The sequence below is a fragment of the Pristiophorus japonicus genome, unplaced genomic scaffold, assembly GCF_044704955.1.
Source record: "Pristiophorus japonicus isolate sPriJap1 unplaced genomic scaffold, sPriJap1.hap1 HAP1_SCAFFOLD_79, whole genome shotgun sequence".
Taxonomy (NCBI): Eukaryota; Metazoa; Chordata; class Chondrichthyes; family Pristiophoridae; genus Pristiophorus; species Pristiophorus japonicus.
The window spans coordinates 598,915-621,484 of record NW_027254707.1 but is presented as its reverse complement, the minus strand read 5'-3'; the positions used below and the strand labels follow the sequence as shown (position 1 = coordinate 621,484).

General features: G+C 43.9%; 4 non-coding genes across 4 annotated transcripts; all 4 read right to left on the bottom strand.

Annotated features, from left to right (window-relative positions):
- Nucleotides 1–1,528: 1,528 nt before the first annotated feature.
- Nucleotides 1,529–1,610, bottom strand: trnas-gcu (transfer RNA serine (anticodon GCU)). Its single transcript has one exon. It is a non-coding gene; the product is annotated as a tRNA-Ser (tRNA).
- Nucleotides 1,611–3,866: 2,256 nt separating this feature from the next.
- Nucleotides 3,867–3,948, bottom strand: trnas-gcu (transfer RNA serine (anticodon GCU)). Its single transcript has one exon. It is a non-coding gene; the product is annotated as a tRNA-Ser (tRNA).
- A 238-nt stretch (nucleotides 3,949–4,186) lies between these two features.
- Nucleotides 4,187–4,275, bottom strand: trnar-ucg (transfer RNA arginine (anticodon UCG)). The gene is given in 2 exon segments: nucleotides 4,187–4,222; nucleotides 4,239–4,275. It is a non-coding gene; the product is annotated as a tRNA-Arg (tRNA).
- Nucleotides 4,276–18,115: 13,840 nt separating this feature from the next.
- trnas-uga (transfer RNA serine (anticodon UGA)) lies at nucleotides 18,116–18,198 on the bottom strand. Its single transcript has one exon. It is a non-coding gene; the product is annotated as a tRNA-Ser (tRNA).
- Nucleotides 18,199–22,570: the final 4,372 nt, after the last annotated feature.

Sequence of the window (22,570 nt, the reverse complement as noted above, 5' to 3'; positions counted from 1 at the left end):
AGATTTCGATCATCCCTGAAGGCAATTGTGCAGTGGGGCTCAGGACCACGCGGCGCAGAGACTGTTATTGAAGCCACAGGTGATAGACAAGGAGGGAGGGAGGGACGTAAAACCAGCCCAGTCTGAAACACACAAACAAACTAATATTCCTTAACCTCCAAAGGCAGGTTTTGAAATTTCAAATTGGAAATCCGGGACAGACAGCACATCCCTTTGAAACAGACACAGAATGATGAGGGTCTGATAGCACACCATTTTACAGAGACAGAGAATGATCTCGGACAGACAGCAAATCCCCTTAAAAGGGACACGGAAATAGAATGAATAAAAACAGATAAATATGTAAAACTCGGCAGGTCGTGCAGATTGTGTGGAGGAAGAATCCGGTTTCACGTTCTGTCGGATAATAATTCCGATATTTCAGGAAAAAGTTAAAGATTACATATGTTTTCAACAAAAATAGCGCCTGGAAAAAATACGCAGCGAGAAATGTCAAATGGGAACATTTGTGATACAGCGGAACGAAGGAGTGATGAAATAATACATGGCACAATGGAGAAAGGCAAAGTGGGTGGTAATCGGGCAATAACGTAACAAAGGATGGTCCAGAGGAGGTGTTAGTGGGAATAGCAGAACCATTACCAGACAATGGGAGCGGTGCTTATCATCCGATACGTTGAAACTAATGTTGAGGCCAGAAGACGAGAACATGCTTACAATACAGGGTGTCACCGCCTTTTAATCAGACCAGGTAGCTTTACCAGCCCGGATTGATTTCCTGTATGCTTTGAATTCGGCAGCCAAGGGACGAATTCAAAAAGCAGCTTCTCAAATCTTTTCAGCTCTGGAGAAACAGGACGCACACATATTCAGGGCAGAGGTGGAGATTGACGCTGAATGTATGCTTATCCCAATTGAGGTGAACTTATCCGTACAGACAGGAAGATATACTGATCAAGTATCGGCCGGAACCAAACAAGGCTTTAGGTTATCCAACGAGTCACAGAGCCGAGTACCTCTGAGATATTTTAACTTTACTCAGTTTGGCGGGTTTCACTTTGCTCTGCGATTTGGATGCTAAGGGAACATCGGCGTAAAATCACACGTTTTAACGTGAAATACGTCTGTTTTCTCACATGTCGAGCGGCTGTTAGAAGCGGAACTTTGAGTAAAACATGGCGGGGCTCGTCCGGGATTTGGCCCGTGACCTCTCGCATTTCAAATGTGATCAATCCGAAGGGAGAATCATAACCATGGACCAACGAGCCGCCGACAGTGAAAAGCGCAGCTCTCAGATTCTGACGGTGGTGAGAAATGATATTATGGCAAATCGTGCATGTGCTGTCTCTCAGATACCTATCTAATTAGTGCCCCTCGCCATTGTACTGCAACTGTTCTCCTTTTGACGAATATATTATTAATTTGAGACATTACATGAGGAAAGTACTGCATCCCTGTAAGTAAAAGGGGAATTTGGCGATGTGGTGAAATGTGAATGTCAAAAAGTGGTTAAGCTGCAAGTCAACGACGACGAGAATGGGATTCGAAGCCATGTGTGCAGAGCACAATGGATGAGCAGTCCATCGCCTTAACCTCTCGGCCACCTCGTCTCTGCTATCAGACATCGTCAGCCATTCAATCTCCTGCTTTTTGTATCCAAACAGAAATAAGGTGCAAAAAAGTCCACTTCACAGCTTGCTCTGCCCGTGCATGCATATCGACAATGATGAAAACTTGCAATGAGATTCTTTGAGCAAACAGCCTTCCTTCACTTCAGGTGAGTGACTGGAAGAGATGGTTGGTTTCTCGGCAGAATCACAATATAACATTTCACGTAGCGAGCTAAGTTGACCGCGGCAGGACTCGCACCTGCAATCTTCTGATAACTTTGCGGTTGTAATCGAAGTCAGAGGCCTTATCCATTAGGCCACGCGGCCGCTGCCAACACCATTCATTGTGTTGTTGTATATATTGCGAGCAAATTCGGGGCAACTGCAATATCAAGGAGTGGATTTAGGAAAAGATGAGCATATTTCGAGTGAATGAACAGATGCACTGCGATCTGGGTGCGCACCGGCGCAGGCAACCCCAATGTAAATTGGAACACTATAGTTTAACAATTCGGTCATTGCAGCTGAAATCATACTCCTTCTCAAACAATACAGGATGACCCGGGTTTCTGAGAAAATCCGTTTTAAAGGGAAAGATTATGAAAAGGAACTGACAACCAGCCCTTTTAAACAGACACAGAATGATCCGGGATTGCACGGACATCCCTTTTACCCAGATGCAGAATCACCCTTGACTGACAGCAGTTCCCTTTTAAAAGAATAAAGTGAGATTTCGATCATCCCTGAAGGCAATTGTGCAGTGGGGCTCAGGACCACGCGGCGCAGAGACTGTTATTGAAGCCACAGGTGATAGACAAGGAGGGAGGGAGGGACGTAAAACCAGTCCAGTCTGAAACACACAAACAAACTAATATTCCTTAACCTCCAAAGGCAGGTTTTGAAATTTCAAATTGGAAATCCGGGACAGACAGCACATCCCTTTGAAACAGACACAGAATGATGAGGGTCTGATAGCACACCATTTTACAGAGACAGAGAATGATCTCGGACAGACAGCAAATCCCCTTAAAAGGGACACGGAAATAGAATGAATAAAAACAGATAAATATGTAAAACTCGGCAGGTCGTGCAGATTTTGTGGAGGAAGAATCCGGTTTCACGTTCTGTCGGATAATAATTCCGATATTTCAGGAAAAAGTTAAAGATTACATATGTTTTCAACAAAAATAGCGCCTGGAAAAAATACGCAGCGAGAAATGTCAAATGGGAACATTTGTGATACAGCGGAACGAAGGAGTAATTAAATAATACATGGCACAATGGAGAAAGGCAAAGTGGGTGGTAATCGGGCAATAACGTAACAAAGGATGGTCCAGAGGAGGTGTTAGTGGGAATAGCAGAACCATTACCAGACAATGGGAGCGGTGCTTATCATCCGATACGTTGAAACTAATGTTGAGGCCAGAAGACGAGAACATGCTTACAATACAGGGTGCAACCGCCTTTTAATCAGACCAGGCAGCTTTACCAGCCCGGATTGATTTCCTGTATGCTTTGAATTCGGCAGCCAAGGGACGAATTCAAAAAGCAGCTTCTCTCATCTTTTCAGCTCTGGAGAAACAGGACGCACACATATTCAGGGCAGAGGTGGAGATTGACGCTGAATATATGCTTATCCCAATTGAGGTGAACTTATCCGTACAGACAGGAAGATATACTGATCAAGTATCGGCCGGAACCAAACAAGGCTTTAGGTTATCCAACGAGTTACAGAGCCGAGTACCTCTGAGATATTTTAACTTTACTCAGTTTGGCGGGTTTCACTTTGCTCTGCGATTTGGATGCTAAGGGAACATCGGCGTAAAATCACACGTTTTAACGTGAAATACGTCTGTTTTCTCACATGTCGAGCAACTGTTAGAAGCGGAACTTTGAGTAAAACATGGCAGGGCTCGTCCGGGATTTGGCCCGTGACCTCTCGCATTTCAAATGTGATCAATCCGAAGGGAGAATCATAACCATGGACCAACGAGCCGCCGACAGTGAAAAGCGCAGCTCTCAGATTCTGACCGTGGTGAGAAATGATATTATGGCAAATCGTGCATGTGCTGTCTCTCAGATACCTATCTAATTAGTGCCCCTCGCCATTGTACTGCAACTGTTCTCCTTTTGACGAATATATTATTAATTTGAGACATTACATGAGGAAAGTACTGCATCCCTGTAAGTAAAAGGGGAATTTGGCGATGTGGTGAAATGTGAATGTCAAAAAGTGGTTAAGCTGCAAGTCAACGACGACGAGAATGGGATTCGAACCCATGTGTGCAGAGCACAATGGATGAGCAGTCCATCGCCTTAACCTCTCGGCCACCTCGTCTCTGCTATCAGACATCGTCAGCCATTCAATCTCCTGCTTTTTGTATCCAAACAGAAATAAGGTGCAAAAAAGTCCACTTCACAGCTTGCTCTGCCCGTGCATGCATATCGACAATGATGAAAACTTGCAATGAGATTCTTTGAGCAAACAGCCTTCCTTCACTTCAGGTGAGTGACGGGAAGAGATGGTTGGTTTCTCGGCAGAATCACAATATAAAATTTCACGTAGCGAGCTAAGTTGACCGCGGCAGGACTCGAACTTGCAATCTTCTGATAACTTTGCGGTTGTAATCGAAGTCAGATGCCTTATCCATTAGGCCACGCGGCCGCTGCCAGCACTAATCATTGTGTTGTTGTGTATATCGCGAGCAAATTCGGGGCAACTGCAATATCAAGGAGTGGATTTCGGAAAAGATGAGCACATTTCAATTGAATGAACAGATGCACTGCTATCTGGGTGCGCACCGGCGCAGGCAACCCCAATGTAAATTGGAACACTATAGTTTAAGAATTCGGTCATTGCAGCTGAAATCATACTCCTTCTCAAACAATACAAGATGAGCCGGGTTTATGAGAACATCCGTTTTAAAGGGAAAGATTATGAACCGGAACTGACAACCAGCCCATTGAAACAGACACAGAATGATCCGGGATTGCAAGGACATCCCTTTTACCCAGATGCAGAATGACCCTTGACTGACAGCAGTTCACGTTTAAAAGAATAAAGTGAGATTTCGCTCATCCCTGAAGGCAATTGTGCAGTGGGGCTCAGGACCACGCGGCGCAGAGACTGTTCTTGAAGCCACAGGTGATAGACAGGCAGGAAGGAGGGAGGGATGGACGTCAAACCAGCCCAGTCTGAAATATATAAATATTTAACATTTTAAGAAAATAAATGCATTTAAATTGTATTTAAAAAAAATTGAATTTGAGTTGTTATAATGAATTAAATAATTGATTCATAATCTATGTATTTTTTTATTGAACGAAGGCTGTGTAACTATAGGAATTCCATTGGGAAATGAGAGGCGCAGTCAATAACTCCCCAAACACAGTAAGCCCATGGTGGAAGACAAGCCATGAGGGAAGACGTGGGCTACAAGGGCGATCTTTTAAAGTCGAGTGTGTCTTTCCGCTGGATCTGACAGCAGCTGCTTGTGCTGTGAAAGAGGTCAAATGTAAGAGAGCGCAGCGCAGGCAGAACAGAAAAAGCATATTTATTTTGCAAGTTAAAAATTTGGGATTATATATAAATATACACATATATATATATATACATCTATAAATAAATTCAGTCAGTCAGTCATGTCTTGTATTGGTTTGATTTGATTTGAATTTGCAAATAAGGATGGAGGATGTCGTCATGTCACACAGCCCACACGCAAGCCCTGCCTAAAATCGCTATATTTCTAACTTGTGTATTTTCCCTTCTTTCAGATGTGGAATAGCAAAATCCCACAGCAGATTCTTCAACCGTCAGAGAGTCCACGAAGGAGTGATCAATCAAATCGGTACGGTTTCAAGTTGCATGTAATGCATTTTTCTCAAATGACAGTAAGATCGCACAGCACGTTTGCACACTCTCTAGTTTACACAAAAACACAAGCAAACTAAAATTCGTTAACCTCCAAAGGCAGTTTTGAAATTGGAAATTGGAAATCTGGGACAGACAGCACATCCCTTTGAAACAGACACAGAATGATGAGGGTCTGATAGCGCACCATTTTAAAGAGACAGAGAATGATCTCGGACAGACAGCAAATCCCCTTAAAAGGGACACAGAAATATAATGAATAAAAACAGATAAATATGTAAAACTCGGCAGGTCGTGCAGATTTTGTGGAGGAAGAATCCGATTTCACGTTCTGTCGGATAATCATTCCGATATTTCAGGAAAAAGTTAAAGATTACAGATGTTTTCAACAAAAATAGCGCCTGGAAAAAATACGCAGGGAGAAATATCAAATGGGAACGTCTGTGATACAGCGGAACGCAGGAGTGATATAAATAATACATGGCACAATGGAGAAAGGCAAAGTGGGTGGTAATCGGGCAATAACGTAACAAAGGATGGTCCAGAGGAGGTGTTAGTGGGAATAGCAGAACCATTACCAGACAATGGGAGCGGTGCTTATCATCCGATACGTTGAACCTAATGTTGAGGCCAGAAGACGAGAACATGCCTACAATATAGAATGTCATCGCCTTTTAATCAGACCAGGCAGCTTTGCCAGCCCGGATTGATTTCCTGTCCGCTTTGAATTCGGCAGCCAAGGGCCGAATTCAAAAGGCAGCTTCTCTCATCTTTTCAGCTCCAGAGAAACAGGACGCACTCATATTCAGGGCAGAGGTGGAGATTGACGCTGAATGTATGCTTATCCCAATTGAGGTGAAGTTATGCGTACAGACAGGAAGATATACTGATCAAGTATCGGCCGGAACCAAACTAGGCTTTCGGTTATCCAACGAGTCACAGAGCCGAGTACCTCTGAGATATTTTAACTTTACTCAGTTGTGTGAGTTTCACTTTGCTCTGGGATTTGGACGCTGTGCGAACAATCGCCGCAAAATCACACGTTTTAATGTGAAATATATCTGCTTTCTCACATGTCAAGCGGCTGTGAGGTGCGGAATTTTGAATAAAAAATGGCGGCGCTCGTTCAGGATTTGGCCCGAGACCTCTCGCATTTCAAATGTGATCATTCCTAAGCGGGAATCATACCCCGAGACCAACGAGCCGCCGACAGTGAAGAGTGCAGCTCTCAGATACTGACGGTCGTGAGAAAAGATGTTCGGTCCATCGTGCTTGTGCTGTCACTCAGAGACCGATCTAATTGGTCTCCCTCTCCGCAGTCCGACAAATGTTATCCATTTGACGAATATATTATTAATTTGAGACATGACATGAGCAAAGTGCAGCATCCTTGTCAGTGAAAGGGAAATTCAGCGATGAGGTTAATGTGATTGACAAAGTGACCAGGGGAGTCAAAGCTGAACACAAATACGACGAGGATGGGATTCGAACTCTTGCGTGCAGAACAAAATTGATTAGTAGTCCATCGCCTTAATTTCTCGGCCACCTCGTCTTTTATTCAGCCAAGCGTCAGCCTTTAATCTCCTGCTTTTTGTAACCCAACAGAAATAATGTGCAAGAAAGTCCACATCACAGCTTGCTCTGCCGGTGCATGCAGATCGACAATGATGAACACGTGCCATTAGATTCTTAAAGCAAACAGCCTTCCTTTACTTCAGGTGAGTGACTCGAGGAGATGGTTGTTTTTTCGGCAGAATCGCAACAAATATAACATTTCAGGCAGCGAGTTAATTGACCGCGGCAAGATACGACTCTGCAATGTTTTGATAAGTTCGCGGTTATAATCGAAGTCAGACGCCGTTTCCATTAGACCACGCGGCCGCTGCCACCATCATCCAATGTGTTGTTGTGTATATTGCGAGCAAAATCAAGGAGTGGATTTCGGAAAAGATGAGCATATTTCGAGTAAATGAACAGATGCACGGCGATCTGGGTGCAAACCCGGCGCAGGCAACCCCGATGCAAATTGGAACACAACAGTTTAACAATTCGGTCATTGCAGCTGAAATCATACTCCTTCTCAAACTATACAGGATGACCCGGGTTTATTAGAAAATCCGTTTTAAAGGGAAAGATTATGAACCGGAACTGACAACCAACCCTTTTAAACAGATACAGAATGATCGGGGACTACAAGGACATCCCTTTTACCCAGATGCAGAATGACCGTTGACTGACCGCAGTTCCCTTTTAAAAGAATAAAGTGAGATTTCTATCATCCCTCAAGGCAATTGTGCAGTGGGGCTCAGGACCACGCTTGGCAGAAACGGTTGTTGAAGCCACAGGTGATCGACAGACAGGAAAGAGGAAGGTACGTAAAACCAGTCCACTGAAAGCCAATTTAAAAATATATGTATATTAAACAACTTAAGAAAATAAATACATTTAATTTTTATTTAAAAAAAAATGAATTTGATTTGTTTTAAATAAATAAATAATTGATTCATAATCTTGATATTTTTTGATTGAACGAAGGCTGTGTGACTGGAAGAATTCCATTGGAAATGAGGGGGTGCCTCTTGTCAACAAAGGCAGAAATTTATGTGGAGATTCAGCATCTCCTCCAGTGCTCCAGTGCAGCCTTCAGCCGCCTGCGGAAAAGACTGTTTGCAGACCAGGCCCTCAAATCTACCACCTAACTCATGGTCTGCAGGGCTGTAGTAGTACCCGCCCTTCTGTATGGGTCTGAGGCATGGACGATGTGCAGAAGGCACCTCAGGTCGCTGGAGATATATCACCAACGATGTCTCCGCAAGATCCTGCAAATCTCCTGGGAGGACAGACGCATCAACATCAGTGTCCTCGACCAGGGTAACAACCCCAGTATTGAAGCACTGACCACACTCGATCAGATTCGCTGGGCAGGCCACATAGTACGCTTGCCAGATGTGAGACTCTATAAGCAATGCTTTATGCGGAACTCCTTCATGGTAGACGAGCCAAAGGAGGAAAGTGTAAACGTTATAAGGACACCCTCAAAGCCTCGCTGGGAAAGTGCGACATCACCACTGACACCTGTGAGACCCTGGCCGCAGATCGCCCGAGGTGGAGAAAATCCATCTGGGAGGGCGTTGAGCTCTTTGAGGCTCGATGCAAGGAGCATGAAGAGCCAAGGCGCACGCAGCAGAAGGAGCATGCGGCAAACCAGCCCAACCGACCCCTTCCCCTGACGAATGTCTGTCCCACCTGTGAAATGGTCTGTGGCTCTCGTATCGGACTGCTCAGCCATCAAAGAATTCACTTTGGGAGTGGAAGCAACTCCTCCATAGGACCGCTGGACCTGATGGCTTATATCCTGTGGATACAACCAATGCATCCATTGGATATAAGCCATCAGGTCCAGGGACTTGTCCGCCTTTAGTCCCATTATTTTACCTCATACTACTTCATTAGTGATAATGATAGTATTAATTTCCTCCCTCCATATAGCCCTTGGATTATCCACTATTTGAATGTTTTTACTGACTTCTACCGTGAATACTGAAACAAAATATTTGTCCAAAGTCTCTGCCATTTCCCTGTTCTCGATTATTAATGCCCCAGTCTCATCCTCCACGAGACTAACATTTACTTTAGCCACTCTTTTCCTTTTTACATACCTGTCGAAACTCTTACTATCTGTTTTTATATTCCGTTCAAGTTAACATTCATAATCTACCCTTTTTTAACCATATTTTTAGTCATTCTTTGCTGGATTATAGAAATGTCCCAATCCTCTGGACACGCACGAGTGGATGATTGGGTGAGCGTGACGGAACAGGTGGCCGAAAAGTTGCTGCAAAATAATTCAAAACAATTACACCTCAAATGACCTCCAAACAGAGCGGATTACGTGCGAATGCCTACAGCTACTGATTCATTGTGAACAGGGCTCGAACTTACTCAGAAGCAATTCGATTACATTCCTAATCCAAAGATTTAACCACCCAGCCACGGCAGCTAGCACGTCGCACTTTTTTAAACACACACTGAATGAAGCAGCACTGAGATCGCAAGCCTTTTAAACAGATAAAGACTGATCCGAGACTGACAGTACAACAACTTGATGTCGCTGTATTACACAATAGAAAGCGGGAATGGCTGAATTGCTTTCGGCGGGAATTAAATGATGTACTCCCTGCTTGTCTCAGCTAATCAGCTCGTTGGTCAAGGGGTATGCTTGTCACTTATATAGGAAAATAATGGAACCCTTACTAATGGAGAAAATAGAAGAACATCTAGAAACCAAAAGTATAAAAATGAATAATCAGCATGGATTTCAATAGGGAAAGTACTGCTGGACCAAACTCATAATGTTTGAAGATGTAAAAGAGAGGGTAGACATTGATCATGCAATAAGTATAAGGTATCTAGATTTTCAAAAGACCCTCGCTATAATACCCAATAATAACCTGCTGAGCAACGTCAGGGTCTAAGCAGCAGAATGCATAGCGAGCTAGCTTCAAGACTGAAATCAGAGATTGAAGGTAAAAGGCAGATATTCACATTGGCAGAAGATGGGTAGTGGTGTTCCAAAAGGATCAATGCCGGAACCACAATTGTTCACAATTTATATTAACGATTTAGAATTTGGAACTAAAAACAGAATTTCCAAATTTGCCAATGATACCAAATTGGAGGAAATTTATAATGAGGAGGACTGCAACAAATTAAGGACAACATTAATAACACGCAGAATGGGCATATAATTTTCAATTAAGTTCCACACACACACATGTGAGGTATTACATTTTGGTAGGAAGAATATGGAGGTCACTAATTACTTGGCACAAACGACTCTCGGTGGGGTAGAGGAACAATAGGATCTCTGAGTACAACTACACAAATCACAAAAATTGTCACAGAGTTTATCAAGACAAAATAAAGGTAACTAAGCAGTGGAGGTTATTTCTAGTGTTATAAAATTCCAAAATAGGAAGGTTATGCTAAACCTGTATTGAACCTGGGTTAGACCACACTTAGAGAACTGTATGCAGTTCTGGTCATCCTATGATAAAGATGATATAGAGGCATTTGGGAGGGTGCAGAGAAGATTTACACGGATGCTACCAGAAATGGGAGGTTATTCATAAGTGGAAATACTGAACAAGCTGGGTCTCTTTTCTCTTGAAGATTGATCTATAGGGGTGACCTAATAGATTTATTTAAAATTATGAAAGATTTTGATGGAGTGTTTACAGAGAGAATGTTTTCACATGTGGGGAAGAGCATAACTGGAGGCCACCAATATAAGATAGTCATCAAGAAATCCAGAAATCAAATCGAGAATTCAGAAGCAACTTCTTTCTGGAAAGAGTGATGAGAATGTGGAACTCAGAAGCGTAGGAGTGGTTCCAGCGAATATTATAGATACATTTACGGAGAAGCTATACAAGCATATGAGGTAGAAAGGAATAGATGGCTATGCTGATAGATTTAAATGAAAAAAGACTCCAGAATATTCGAGAAAGGCTGTATACGCTATGCTGTCCTTTGTAAGCCTATTTAATTCAGTTATCTGCAGCTTTATGCATTGGATTCAATGACAAGCTCTCTGAGTATAGGTAGGACTGTCTGTGTCACTGTAAGAGCCTTCTGTTTCTGTGTAATAGTTTCTGAGACTCTTTAGGTGCTGTCTGGGTCTGTGTTGCAGCTGCCTGTATCAGAATTTTAGCTGACTGTGTCTGTTTAAGTGTTGTCCGGGTTTGTGTAGGAGCGTTGGGCTTTGTGTTGCAGCTCCATGTGTCAGGTTTGGAGCTGACTGGGTCTCTGCAAGAGTTGTCTGTTTTTGTGCCGCAGAGTCTGCATCTGTGATGGAGTGTGTCTGTCTCTGGTTGATCTCCCTGGGTCAGTGTGGTTCTGCATTGAGCTTTTTGATTCAGTACCGGTGCTGTCTTTATCTTTAAATGAAATGTCTGCATCTCCGAAGCGAGGTGTCTGGCTCGGTGAACGAGCAGTCTGGTCCTTTGTCGGAACAGTCTTCGCCCGTGCAAGAACTGCTTATATCTGTGTAGGAGTTCTTGGATCTGTGTTGGTGATGCCTTGGCCAGGGTAGAGCTGTCTATGTCTATGTAGGAGGGACTTAATCTGTCTCGGAGGTCCAACTGTCTTTGAACGGAGCTGTATGGGTTTGTGTAGGAAGGTTTATCCCGGTGCTGTTAATCCCTGCTTCAGTGTAGCACCTGCCTGGTTCTGTACAGGAGCTGCCTACTTTCACGAAGGAAATGTCAGTGTCTCTGTCGAAGCTCTCTGGAAATGTGTTGGTATAGTCTGCAGCTGATGAGGACATGTTTGCTCCTGTGTAGGTGATGCTGGGTCTCTGAAAAGAACTGTCTCAGTCTGTACACAAGCATTTTGATGCTGTGTATGCGCTTTGCCTATCTGCACAAGTGTGTATGGATCTGTGCCGTAATGTCTGACTCAGTGTAGGATCACTACCCCTCTGTACGGGAGCTGCCTGGGTCTGTTTAGCCGCTGTCTGGGTCGGTGCAGGAAAAGTTTGGATCTGTGAATGTAGATTGTGGTACTGTGTCGGAAGATTGTGAATCTGTGAAGGTCGAGTCTGGGACTGTGAAAGAGCCGTCTGAATATGTGTTGCAGCTGTCTGGCTCTGTGAAGGAATAGTCTGGGGCTGTGAAAGTACATAGAAATCTAGAAATCCACAGCGCTGAAGGAGGCCAATTCGGCCCATAGTATACATGCCAGCCGACAAAAAGCCACAGGGCCCTTTGATCAATAACCCTGAAGGCTATATATGAACCTGTGAAGTATGACAATGGCGGAAAGATAAAGAACGCCCAGCCCAATAAGTCCGCCCCACACAACTTCTACAACCCTTGCACCGAAAAATTATACACACCACCCCAACCCGAGCCATGCGAACGCATGGGAGAAGCAAAAAAGCAAAAAAATCCCCCAGGCTAATTATGGGAAAAAAATCTGTTAAAATTCCTCTCCATCGACGCGATCAAATTAGTCCACGAGATCAACTTGGCCGTATTGGAATCCCTGCAGTACTTACCATCGTATCTGCGCCAGCCAACAAAAGGTAATCCAGCCTAATCCCACTTACCAGCTCTCGGTCCGTAACTCTGCTAGTTACAGCAAAGACATTGCACTTGACTGTATAAAACATTGGTTAGGCCGCTGCTGGAGTACTGTGTGCAGTTCTGGTCACCACATTTCAAAAAAAAGATGTGATTACGCTGGAAAGGGTACTGAGGAGATTTACAAAAATAGTTGCCTGGAATGGAGAATTTTGGTGACGAGGAAAGATTGGAAATGCTGAGTCTGTTTTCTTTGGACCAGAGGAGGCTGAGGGGAGACTATATTGAGGTGCATAACTTTATGACGGCCCTAGATAGAGTTGGAAGGAAGGTCCTGTTTCCGTTTGCAGAGTGGTCAACAACCAGGGGGAATAGATTTAAACTAATTTCGGGATGGACCAATTTCCCTATCTCGGGCGCCTCCTATCAACAAGAGCAGGCATTGATGACGAGATCCAACACCGCCTGCAGTGTGCCAGTGCAGCCTTCGGCCGCCTGAGGAAAAGAGTGTTTGAAGATGATTCCCTCAAAACTGTCACCAAGCTCATGGTCTCCAAGGCTGTAGTAATACCCGCCCTCCTGTGTGGCTCAGGGACGTGGACTATGTACAGTAAACACCTCAGGTCGCTGGAAAAATGCCACCAGCGATGTCTCCTCAAGATCCTGCAAATCCCCTGGCAGGACAGACGCGCAAACATTCGCGTCCTCGTCCAAGACATCATCCCCAGCATTGCACCACTTACCACACTTGATCAGCTCCGCTGGGCAGGCCATATGCCACACACGAGACTGCCAGAGCAAGCGCTCTTCTTGGAACTCGTCCACGGCAAATGAGCCAAAGGCAGACAGAGGAAACGTTAAAAAGACACCCTTAAAGCCTCCCTGATAAAGTGTCACATCCCCACTGTGACCTGGGAGTCCTTGGCCATAGATCGCCCTAAGTGGAGGAAGTGCATGGGGGTGCGTGCTGAACTCATCGAGTATCGTCGCCGAGAGCATGGAGAAATCAGGTGCAGGCAGCGGAAGGAGCTGCGGCAAACCAGGCTCCCTGCCCATCCTTTGCCTCAACGACGGTCTGTCTGACCTGTGTCAGAGAGTGTGGTTCCCGTATTGAACTGTACAGCCATCGAAGAACACATGCTAAGAGTGGAAGCAAGTCTTCCTCGATTCCGAGGGACTGTCTATGATGATGAATTAGGGGGAGGGTTAGACGAGCTGTGAGGATAAATGTCTTTACCCAAGGCGTCATGGTAGTCGGAAACTCAATGTCTCAATGCGGCAGAAACCCTCACACATTTTAAAAATACTTGAATTCCACTTAAATTGCTGTAACCCGTAGGACGGACTTAGAGCTGGGAAGTGGGAATTAGGCTGGAAAGCTCTTGATCGGCCTCCTCGGGCACTATTGGCTGAAATGGCCTCCTTCCATGCTGTACATTTTTGCATTTCCTACACTACAAAGTGATCACATCTTAAAAGTAATTAATTTGATCTGAACTGCTTTGGGAAGTGCTGAGGTAAAAGTCGCTATAGGAATGCTATCATTTTAATGTAAAAGTGCCATAAGAAAGTACATGGCATTTAGGCCGATTCCCTCACTTGGTTAGCGCTTGGTCTTACTAACGCCAAATTGGCGAGTTCGAACCCATTACGGGCCATTTATTTTATTTTTGGTGGTGCGGTTGGCCTGCAAGTATTTTAGAGCAGCTTAAACATTCAGGGACGAAACTCACACCAAACCTGTAATACATTGAAGCAATGCTGCAAAACATTAGTTCTGCCGAGAGCTGGTGGCCCTGAGGAGTGTTTCCAGCATTAAATGAATAATTCCATATCCTCCGGGGATTTGTGACTTCTCGTATTTCAATCAGTGATAGGCTCACTGCCGCTGATTGGTTTGTAGTGCAAAGTATGGAACTGATCTAAATACAATTCTACTGCATAATCCCTCATTATAAGAACATAAGAATTTGGAACAGGAGTAGGCCATCTAGCCCCTTGAGCCTGATCCAGCATTCAACAAGATCATGGCTGATCTGGCCGAGGACTCAGCTCCACGGACTCGCCCGCTCCCCGTAACCGCTAATTCCCTTATTCGTTAAAAATGTATCTATCTGTGATTTGAATACATTCAATTAGCTAACCTCAACTGCTTCCTTGGGCAGAGAAGTGCACAGATTCACAACCCTCTGGGAGAAGAAATTCCTTCTCAACTCGGTTTTAAATTGGCTCCCCCTTATTTTGAGGCTGTGCCCCTAGTTCTAGTCTCCCCGACCAGTGGAAACAACCTTTCTGCCTCTATCTTGTCTCTCCCTTTCATTCGTTTAAATGTTTCTTTCAGATCACCCCTCATCCTTCTGAACTCCAACGAGTAAAGACCCAGTCGACGCAATCTATCTTAATAAGGTAACCCCCTCATCTCCGGAATCAGCCTATTAAATCGTCTCTGTACACCCTTCAAAGCAAGTATAAATTTCCTAAGGAAAGGTGATCAAAATTGCACGGAGTACTCCAGGTGCGTCCTCAACAATGCCCTGTACAGTTACAGCAGGACCTCCCTGCTTTTCTATTCCATCCCTCTCACAATGAAGGCCAACATTCCATTCGCCTTCCTGATTATTGCTGCACCTGCAAACTAACATTTTGGGATTCATGCACAAGGACCCCCAGGTCCCTCTGCACCTCAGCATGTTGTAATTTCTCCCCATTCAAATAATATTCCTTTTTACTGTTGTTTTTCCCCAAGGTGGATGACCTCACATTTTCTGACATTGTATTCCATCTGCCAAAACTTAGCCCATTCGCTTAACCGATCTAAATCTCTTTGCAGCCTCTCTGTGTCCTCTACACAATCCTCTTTCCCAGTAATCTTTGTGTCATCTGCAAATTTTGTTGCACGACACTCTGTCCCCTCTTCCAGGTCATCTATGTATATTGTAAACAGTTGTGGTCCCAGCTCCGATCCTTGTGGCACACCACTAACCACCGATTTCCAACCCGAAAAGGACCCATTTATCCAGACTTTCTGCTTTCTGTTCGTTAGCCAATTCTCTATCCATGCTAATAGATTTCCTATGACTCCAGGTATCTTTATCTTCTGCAGTAACCTTTTGTGTGGCACCTTATCGAAAGCCTTTTGGTAATCTAAATACACCACATCCATCGGTACACCTCTATCCACCATGCCCGTTATATCCTCAAAGAATTCCAGTAAATTATTTAACCATGCTTTTGTCTTCCTGAATCCATGTTGCGTCTGCTTGATTGCACTGTTCCTATCTCGGTTCCCGCTATTTCTTCCTTCATGATAGCTTCAAGCATTTTCCCCACTACAGATGTAAACTAACCGGCCTATTGTTACCTGCCTTTTGTCTGCCCCCTTTTTTAAACAGAGGCGTTACATTTGCTGCTTTTTAATTCACTGGTACCTCCCTAGAGTCCAGAGAATTTTGGTAGATTATAACGAATGCATCTGCTAGAACGTCCGCCATCTCTTTTAATACCCTGGGTTGAATTTCATCAGAATCAGGGGACTTGTCTACCTTGAGTCCTATTAACCTGTCCAGCACTAGCCCCCTAGTGATAGTGATTATCTCAAGGTCCTTCCTTCCCACATTCCCGTGACCAGCAATTTTTGGCATGGTTTTTGTGTGTTCCACTGTGAAGACCGAAGCAAAATAATTGTTTGAGGTCTCAGCCATTTCCACATTTCCCATTATTAAATACCCCTTCGCACCTTCTCAGGCACCAGCATTTACTGTAGTCACTCTTTTCCGTTTTATATATCGGTAAAAGCTTTTACTAACTATTTTTATGTTTTGTGCAAGTTTACCTTCGTAATCTAGCTTTCCTTTCTTTATTGCTTTCTTCGTCATTCTTTGCTGTCGTTTAAAATTTTCCCAACCTGCTAATTTCCATCTAAACTTAGCCACCTTTTACACATTGGTTTTTATTTTGACACTCTCCTTTATTTCCTTGGTTATCCACGGCTGGTTATCCCTTCTCTTACCGCCCTTCTTTTTCACTGGAATATATTTTTGTTGAGCACTATGAAAGAGCTCCATAAAATTCCTCCACTGTTCCTCAATTGTGCCACCGTTTAGTCTGTGTTCCAGTCTACTTCAGCCAACTCTGCCCTCATCCCACTGTAGTCACTTTTGGTTAAGCATAGTACGCTCGTTTGAGACACTACTTCCTCACCCTCAAACTGTATTACAAATTCAACCATACTGTGATCACTCATTCCGAGAGGATCTTGTACTGGGAGATCGTTTATTATTCCTGCCTCATTACACAGGACCAGATCTAAGATAGCTTGCTTCCCTTTACGTTCTGTAACATAATGTTCTAAGAAACAATCCCGTATGCATTCTATGAATTCCTCCTCAAGGCTACGCAGTGCGATTTGATTTGACCAATCGAAATGTAGGTTAAAATCCCCCATGATTACTGCCGTTCCTTTTTCACATGCCTCCATTATTCTCTTGGTTATTGCCCGCCCCATCGTGAAGGTATTATTTGGGGGCCTATAAACTACGCCCACCAGTACCTTTTTCCCCTTACTATCTCTAATATCTACCCACAATGATTCAATATTTTGTTAATTAGAGCCAATATCGTCTCTCACACCTGCCCTGATAACATCCTTTATTAACAGAGCTACCCCACCTCCTTTCCCTTCTTGTCTATCCTTCCGAATTGTCAGATACCGCTGTATGTTTAATTCCCTGTTCTGGCCAACCTGCAATGTTTCTGTAATGGCCAACAAATCATACCCATTTATGATGAGTTGTGCCGTCAAATCATTTACTTTATTTCAAAAGCTGCGTGCGGTTAGGTAGAGTGTTTTAGTACTAGTTTTTAAACCAGGATTTTTAGTTTTGACCCCTCCTGCAGCTTCTTTATATTCATACATATTGTCTCTTCCTATCACCTTGTCGTTTACACTTTCCCCAGTGCTACTCTGCTCTGTTGCCTCCTGCCTTTTGCATTTTTGGGGTCCTGTGATCTGAGCTGTCAACCACTCTAACTAGCTCAGAGCCCTGTCCTGGTTTCCGAATACTCCTTGCATTGCGGCACCGAGATTTCATGCTTGCCTTTCTATTACACTTCGACCCATTAGAATTTTGCTGTACATTATTCTGCTGCAAACTGCAGGGGCCACGTCGCTTAATGGATAAGCCATCTACGTTGATGCAAACACTGATGTTATCAGAAAATTGCAACGTCAAACGCGGCCTTGGTCATTTTGGCAAAACTTGTTCATCTTTAGAAAACCAAACCTCGTTCGCACTCATTAACTAAAGGTGAGTTCCTCCCAAACAATGCACTTGACTTTATTAAAAGGCATTTTTTTATACTGTCTATATTGCTCACTGATTTTTGCAGATAGTGTCCAACAAACCAACAATGAATACCGATAAACTATTAATGTTTCCAGTTCGAACAACAGCTTCGCGTCAATCAGTGTAACAAAGGGCAGTGGAGGGAATTGTAATCAGATTCCATTGAGATCCCCGTGTGTCGATAAAAAAGAGCACTTGCAGAATCACTGCGGGCAGGGTTCGAACCTGGGCAGGGAAATCCCCACTGGATTTCAAGTCCAACGCCTTAACCACTCGGCCATAGCAGCTACACAGTAGAGCTGCTTTAATAGTCGAATCGTCGGTGCAATTTATCAGAGAGACCGCCTGCATGCTTGCCCTATTGGATCACCCAGACGATGTGAAAATGAAATCATAGAATCGCAGAATCTCGCAGCAAAGAAGGAAAAATTTCGGTTAGAACTGAAAGAATTTACATTTCGGGAAAAACTGAACAGTCTGGGGAGCTTCTTTCTCGAAAAACAAGTGAGATATATTTTTAACATTATGAAGGTATTTGATCGAGTTGATGTGGAGAAAATGTTTGCTATTGTGCAGGAGTTCAGAACGGGAGATCAACGGTAAATTCAGTGGACAATTCAAGAGCAACTTATTTACCATAGAGTGGTTAGAATGTGGAAGATGCTACATAAGCAGCAGTTGAGGCGAATAGCACCGATTCATTTTAAAGGGAAATTACCAAAGCACATGACTGAGAAAGCAATAGAACAATATGCTGATAGGATCAAGTGAAGTAGGGTAGTGTGCAGCATTAACTCTAGCAACACCAGTTAGGTACAATTGTCTCTTTCTGTGATGCAATCTCTATATAACGTTATGTAACACACATTTTAAACAACAACAACTTATATATAATTAGCACCTTGAAATTAGCGAAACGTCCAAGGCGCTTCACAAGAGTATTATGCGATACAAATTTGACACCGAGCTACTAAATAAAAAATAGCGCAGGTGACTAAAAGATTGGTCAACCAGGTATGCTTGATAATGAGGAAGAAAGCTGTACTTTGCAGGTAGATATCAAAGAACTGGTCAGGGGTTTAATGGAATTCAACCCGGAGAAGTGTTCGATAATGCATTTGGGGAGTGCTTATAGGGAAAGCGAATAAACATTAAATGTGAGGTCACTGATGAGTGTAGAGGTGCAAATGTCCACAGAATCCTTGACGGTAGCAGGGCAGGTAGATAAGATGCTTGTGAAGGATAGACAGAAAGGAAAAGGAGGCAGGGTGGCGTTGCTGGTTAAAGAGGAAATTAATGAAATGATAAGGAGGGACATTAGCTTGGATGATTTGGATGTGGTATGGGGGGAGCTGCAGAATACAAAATGGCAGAAAACGCTAGTGGGAATTGTGTACAGGCCTCCAAACAGTAGTAGTGAGGTTGGGGACAGCATCAAACAAGAAATAAGGGATGTGTGCAATAAAGGTACAGCAGTTACCATGGGCGACTGTAATCTATATATTGATTGGGCTGACCAAACTGGTAGCAATGCGGTGGAGGGCGATTTCCTGGAGTATATTAGGGATGGTTTTCCAGACCAATATGTCGAGGAACCACCGCGAGAGCTGGCCATCGTGGACTAGGTGATGTGCAATGAGAAGGGACTAATTGGCAATCTTGTTGTGCGAGGCCCCTTGGGGAAGAGTGACCATAACATGGTAGAATTCTTTATAAGATGGAGAGTGACACAGTTAATTCAGAAACTAGGGACCTGAACTTTAGGAAAGGTAATTTTGATGGTATGAGGCGTGAATTAGCTAGAATAGACTGGCAAATGATACTTAAAGGGTTGACGGTGGATAGGCAATGGCAAACATTTAAAGACCACATGGATGAACTTCAACAATTGTACATCCCTGTCTGGAGTAAAAATACAACGGGGAAGATGGCGCAACCGTGGCTAACAAGGTAAATTAAGGATAGTGTTAAATCCAAGGAAGAGTTATATAAATTGGCCAGAAAAATCAGGAAACCTGAGAACTGCGAGAAATTTAGAATTCAGCCAAGGGGGACTAAGGGTTTTGTTAAGAGGGGGAAAAAAGAGTACGAGACGAAGCGTGCCAGAAGCGTAAAAAATTACTGCCAAAGCTTCTATACATATGTGAAGAGGAAAAGATTAGTGAAGGCAAAGGTAGGTCCCTTGCAGTCGGATTCAGGTGAATTTATAATGGGGAACAAAGAAAAGGCAGACTAATTGAACAAATACTTTGGTTCTGTCTTCACGACGGAAGACACAAATAACCTTTTGAATGTACTAGGGGACCGAGGGTCTAGTGCGAAGGAGGAACTGAAGGATATGCTGATTAGATGCGAAATTGTGTTGCGGAAATTGATGGGATTGAAGGCCGATAAATCCGCGGGGCCTGATAGTCTGCATCCCAGAGTACTTAAGGAAGTGTCCCGAGAAATGGTGGATGCATTCGTGATCATTTTCCAACAGTCTATCGACTCTGGATCAGTTCCCATGGACTGGAGGGTAGGTAATGTAACACCACTTTTTTAAAAAGGAGGGAGAGAGAAAAGGGGTAATTATAGATCGGTTAGCCTGACATCAGTCGTGTGGAAAATGTTGGAATCAATTATTAAATATGAAATCGCAGCGCATTTGGAAAGCAGTGACAGGGTCGGTCCAAGTCAGCATGGATTTATGAAGGGAAAATCAAGCTTGACGAATCAACCAGAATTTTCTGAATATGTAACTTGCAGAGTGGACAAGGGAGAACCAATGGATGTGGTGTATTTGGACTTTCAAAAGGCTTTAGATAAGGTCCGACACAAGAGATCTGTGTGCAAAATCAAAGCACATGATATTGGGGGTGATGTACTTACGTGGATAGAAACAGAGAAACAAAGAAAATAGGTGCAGGAGTAGGCCATTCGGCCATTCGAACCTGCACCGGCATTCAATCAGATCATGGCTGACCATTCCTTCAGTACCGCTGTCCTGCTGTCTGTCCATACCCCTTGATCAACTTAACCGTAAGGGCCATATTTAACTCCCTCGTGAATATATCCAATGAACTGGCATCAACAACTCTCTGCGGCAGGGAATTACACAGGTCAACAACTCTCTGAGTGAAGAAGTTTCTCCTCATCTCAGTCGTAAATGGCCTGTCCCTTATCCTAAGACTGTCTCCCCTGGTTCTGGACTTCCCAATTATAGAGAACATTCTTCCCGTATCTAAATTGTCCAGTCCCGTCAGAATCTTATATGTTTCTATGAGATCCCCTCTGATCCTTCTAAACTCCAGTGAATAAAGGCCTAGTTGATCCAGTCTCTCCTCATATGACAGCCCAGCCATCCCTGGAATCAGTCTGGTGAACCTTCGCTGCACTCCCTCAATAACAAGAACGTCCTTCCTCAGACTAGGAGACCAAAACTGAACACAATATTCCAGGTGAGGCCTCATTAAGGCCCTGTACAACTGCAGTAAGACCTCCCTGCTCCTATATTCAAATCCCCTAGCTACGAAGGCCAACATACCATTTGCTTTTTTACCACCTCCTGTACCTGCATGCCCACTTTCAGAGACTGATGAACCATGTCACCCAGGTCTCGCTGCACCTCCCCTTTTTCTAGTCTGCCACCATTCAGATAATATTCTGCCTTCGTGTTTTTGCCCCCAAAATGGATAACCTCACATTTATCCAGATTAGACCGCATCTGCCATGTTTTTGGCCACTCACCTAATCTGCCCACGTGACCCTGCAGCCTCTTAGCGTCCTCCTCACAGCTCACACCGCCACCTAGTTTATCGTTATCCACAAATTCTATCCCTTTATCCGAATCGTTAATGTATTTTGTAAAGAGCTGGGGTCCCAGCACTGAGCCCTGCGGCACCCCACTAGTCACTGCCTGCCATTCTGGAAAGGACCCGTTTATCCCGACGCTCTGCTTCCTGTCTGCCAAACAGATCTCTATCCACGTCAGTACAATACCACCAATACCATGTGCTTTGATTTTGTACACCAATCTCTTGTGCGGGACCTCGTCAAAAGCCTTTTTAAAGTACAAATACACTACATCCATTGGTTCTCCTTGTGCACACTACGAGTGACATCCTCAAAAAATTCCAGAAATTTCGTCAAGCATGATTTCCCTTTCATAAATCTATGCTGACTCGGTCCGATCCTGTCACTGCTTTTTAAATGGGCTCCTTCATGATTGATTCCAACATTTTCCCCATTACGGATGTCAGGCGAACCAGTTTATAATTATCGGCTTTCTCTCTCCCTCCATTTTTAAAAAGTGGCGTTACATTAGCTACCCTCCAGTCCATAGGAACTGATCCAGATCGATAGATTGTTGGAAAATGATCACCATTGCATCCACTATTTATCGGGCCACTTCTTTAAATACTCTGACATGCAGACTATCAGGACTCGGGGATTTATCGGCCTTTAATCCCATCAACTTCCCTAACACAATTTCCCACCTAATAAGGATAACTTTCAGTTCCTCATTCTCACGAGACCCACTGTCCCCTAGTACATTCGGAAGGTGATCTGTATCTTCCTTTGTGAAGACAGAACCGAAGTCTCGAAAACTGGTTGGCAAACAGGAAGCAGAGAGTCCGGATAAACGGGTCCTTTTCAGAATGGCCGGCAATGACTAGT